This window comes from Dendrobium catenatum, unplaced genomic scaffold (genome assembly GCF_001605985.2).
Source record: "Dendrobium catenatum unplaced genomic scaffold, ASM160598v2 original_scaffold_190442, whole genome shotgun sequence".
Lineage (NCBI taxonomy): Eukaryota > Viridiplantae > Streptophyta > Magnoliopsida > Asparagales > Orchidaceae > Dendrobium > Dendrobium catenatum.
In genome coordinates this window covers 54,059-58,944 of record NW_021508860.1, presented here as the reverse complement: position 1 = coordinate 58,944, position 4,886 = coordinate 54,059, and positions in this window count along the sequence as shown.

Genomic DNA, 4,886 nt, shown 5'->3' with positions numbered 1-4,886 from the left:
ACAACAACAACAACATGAAGCCTTTATCCCACTACGTGGGGTCGGCTACATGAATCCTTTTTCTTCATTGTGTCCTATTAAAAGTCAAATTCTCGTTTAAATCTAATAAAGAAAGGTCATTCCTAATATTTTCTAACCAAGTCTTTTTAGGTCTACCCCTACCTTTCTTAACATAAGTCAAATCTAATACCTCTACTCTCTTAACTGGGTCGTCGGAAGGCCGCCTTTTTATGTGAGCAAACCATCTAAGGCGACTTTCTCTAATCTTATCTTCTATTGGAGCTACTCCAACCTTTTCACGTATATGCTCATTTCGTATCCTATCTCTAAGGGTAAAGCCACTCATCCACCTGAGCATCCTCATCTCTGTCACACTTAACTTAGTATTATGCTTCTCTTTTAAAGGCCAACATTCGGCACCATAAATCATTGCAGGCCTCACTACCATCTTATAGAATTTTCCCTTAAGTTTGAGGGGTACATTTCTATCACATAACAAGCCCGATGCATTCCTCCACTTCAACCATCCAACTTGAATTCTGCTGATAATATCCCCATCTATTTCACCATCACTCTGAACAATAGATCCAAGATATCTAAAACGTGATGACTTGATTGCCCAAAGTCACAATCCCCTCACTAGGTCTATTACTACTAAAATTACACTCCATATATTCTGTTTTAGATCTACTCAAGCGAAAACCTTTAGTCTCTAAGGTTGACCTCCATAATTCAAGTTTACCTTCAACTTCCTCTCTAGTCTTATCAACAAGAAGAATATCATCAGCAAAAAGCATACACCAAGGTACATCCTCTTGCAAATGTCTAGTGAGAACATCCGTGACTAAAGTAAAAAGATATGGGCTTAAGGCTGATCCTTGATGTAACCCAACCAAAATAGGAAAATACTTGGTCAATCCACCTTGTGTTTGAACACAAGTAATAGCTCTTGCATACATATCTTTAATGATTTGAATATAAGCATTATTGACTCCTTTCTTTTCAAGAACTCTCCATAGCACTTCTCTTGGAACTTTATCATATGCTTTTTCTAAATCAATAAATATCATATGTAGATCCTCCTTATTTTCTCTATATTTCTCTATCAAACCTCTTAATAAATGTATGGCTTCCATAGTCGACCTACCCGGCATGAATCCAAATTGATTTTGAGAAACATTAGTATCACGCCGCAACTTATGCTCCAAAACTCGCTCCCATAGTTTTAAAGTATGACACATTAACTTAATACCTCTATAATTCACACAATCTTGTACATCACCTTTATTCTTAAAAATAGGAATTAGTTCAGTTTAGATTAAGTTGTTTTGCAAGACCTCACATCAGTGTTAAATATCTATATATATAGATGCTATAGGTTGATGTAAAGGTTGGAAAAAATTCAATAAACTATAGTATTATTTTCCTCCAAAATCTTCTCTCTCTCTCTCTCTCTCTCATTCGTCCATGTCTCTCTCCCTCTCTCTCTTAATCAAGAAGCTCAAGCTTCCTCTCAGAATCCAACATCCTTTATAGACAAGTACCCATCTCTCACTTTCTCACTAAAATTTTATTCCTGAAGTAAAAGAATTTGATATTCCTTAGTTAAAATACACTCTAAGGCATTTCCTTCATCTTTCTTTCTATGTTATTTTCTGGTGGAATCTTTCTTGTTTATAAGTTATATTACTTGTTAACTTGTATTTGCTAAATTTCCTTGATCTGAGAAAAATGATAGCATATTCAATATTTGAAATAATTAAATTATGAATTTGAATTAGGTAGGACTAAAAAGAGGGATGCTATTACACCTAGGAAAGTTCATATATTTTCAACATCTCTATATTATACATGTACCATAGAAATTAAGATGTCATGTTGGTCCACAACCTCTTGGTAAATCGTGCTATTCTTATGTATGGTAATTCATATGAATAAATGCGTCAAAACATAGCTAACTTTCAATGAGTGTAAAACTTGCTTAAAAATAATACAAATACATCAAATGATTAAAAATAAGGGAGATTTACATACATACCACTAAATTCTTATAAATTTGCAAATCTAACCTCTAAAATTTTATAATTACTTATTTAACACTTTAATTTCTTAAGCACATCAAAATATATGGCTGAAAATATTTAATTCACCTTAAATAAGTTAGAATTAGAGACATTTTGATATGATTTAAGAATTAAGTGTTTAGATAAATAAATATAAACATTGAGGTGTTAGATATATAAATATACATAATTCAATGGTATGTTTGTAAATTCCCCTAAAAATAAATTATGATCAATAACAATATCAAACCACAATTAATATACCACCTTCTAAAAAATATATGCATAATATATATAGATCTAACATGCCATTTTAAAATAAAATAATTTTCATTTAACATTTTAAATGAAAAACATTGCAAGACATAAAAATGTGAGTTGTAATGAAGTTTAGGGTATATTAATTGTGGTATATGAGCGGTAAGGATGGTGTATGAATTAAACATACAGGAATATTAGTGATGTCTCCAATGGCAAAGATATTGTTATGGCCAACAATACGAAGGCTATCATCCACCATCAATGACGCCGGACCGGAGGGCTCGACGACTCCTCGTCGATGATCCGGTGACTGTCGTCGGACACCACTCCTAGAACTACTTGGAGAAAGAACCCACCATCTAAAAACAAATCTTAAGATACAGGAATTCAAAACAGAGTAAAACTCCAATTCTATTAATCTCTAAAAATCTCCTTCTACAGGACACAATCTCAAGATATATATACAAGCATATGGCTACATGTACAGCTACATAGTTGTAACACCAAGTTTATATAACTAAAACAAAACAAGACAAATTAAAGCAACAAAAACAGGGAAACAGGGAAAATAACAAAACTACGCCTCAGCTCTTGCGTCATTATGCCGGGGTAGGAGGAACTTCAGGCTTATCAGAAGATTTTTGGTTGGCCACCATAAGAAGGTGGGTTTGGTTGACTGAACCAGTCTGGATAAATGCACCCGGTGTAATTCTCCCTATCTATTAGAAACTTCAACATATCCTCACTTAGCAGATCATTTTGCACAAAGTTGAAAACTTCAGTGACCTCTAATTTTTTCTCGTTAAAGGAGAATGTGTACAAATGGGGATCTCTAACAATATTTGTTGTTACTTTATTGCTGGAGAAACTTTGTTTTCCTTTAAGAGTGAACCAAAAGCAGAGCTCTCTGTTCCCTACTTTGTTTGTTTAAATCTAGCCCCAGGCTTCAAAATTTCTACAATGTTTGTGGCCCACTGATGTTGCTCAAACGTGCTTGATGTTCCTTGCCATATAAAGAGCGTATTTCCAGATTGCAGAATAAAGCAGTCATAGGAATTTAAAGATGCTGCAACCGCATCAACCTGAACTACTTTATTATTAAGAACTGAAGTACCAGACACATGAATTAATGCAATGCCATCAGAGGCATAGGTTTAATCTCTAACATTCTGCTCTTCCACTGACTTCTTGTAGCCTATGCTCAGACCACCCTTCAAAACAACCATGGGCTGAAAGAGTGCAATGAATTGTGGTGGTCCTTCCCTTGAAAAATGCAACCTTGAATAGGTATGCCTTTTATGGAAGTCCACATTGTATTGGCCAATCAAGTAGCCTTCATAGGATCATCCCGAATGCTTTCATTTCCAATTCAACAGGCTAGGAAGTAATCCTCCTTTTTCTCAGCATAATGATATATATAAAGTATGATATAACAATCAATACTGAAGAATTTGCCAAAATCTTCTAGCAGAGTTGGTGTCTTCGCACTACCATTGATGCACCAGACCTCAACTTTTTCTCCACCCTCAAGCAAAAGTGAAACCTCCTCATTCACAGGAGAATTTTTTTGCTTCCCTTCACATGAACACCTAGTTGCTTCAACAGAGTTGCAACTTTTCCTCTTCCTTCCCTCCAGAAATTCCTGTACCAGTGCCTAAAGGCCAAGATTCAAAGTTAGACATAAATGAATGTGTGGGCTCTGAAAATTCGGCCCCGGCCTCCGCTCGCTTTTCTTTTTATTCGGCGAGGGAGTTTTAACTGAATAAGTTCCGAAGTAAATTTTGGAAGGCAAATGGGTTTGTAGATAAGACACTAACCAGAGATTTCGCCCTTATTTTTTGAGGACTTTATGATCTGAGTTCTGGTTTCCTATAGGAGCAAGCCCTTATAGTTAATTACCCCTCCCAATAATGAGAGAGAACTTTTGATTAAGGCTAGTCGTCAATCAGATACCTATAGAATACGTGTTATCTGGCATATAGTAGCAGCATAGGTTTAGAATTTAAAAATTAGATTTGAATTTGGGCATTTAGAAAGTTTAATATTTAAAATAGGAATTTCACCATCTTTCACTTAAAGCGGATGGTGGGGTTATGGATGATGGACCCGATCAAGATCCCATGGTTTCGTCGTCCCGGGCCATCGTGGTCCCTGGTCTACTTAGTCAGAGGAGGTAGTCGACCCAACCTGACAGAAGGATCCTTGTCGGCAGCCATGTGTTGCTTCGTCCAAGGAGACCTTGTAGACCTGGGTTGGATGTTGTCTAAGGGGACAAATTTGAATCCACCTTAACTAACAGAGGGCTTTGTGCCCTATCGATCATATCCTATTGATTCATATCTCAAGGATTTAACGCCATTAAGGAGCGTATTGGCTCTGGCCATAACCGGTATCTGTGGTGCCATTTGGCGGCAAAACCACTCGGTTCAGAGGGCCCAGGGTCATAACCGTTTACCTGCAGTGCCATTTAGCGGCGAAACTGCCGGTTAGAGGACACGTACCACGTCCTTACTGACAAGAGATTGTTTGAGAATGGATCCTAGTAATATTTTCAACTAGGCA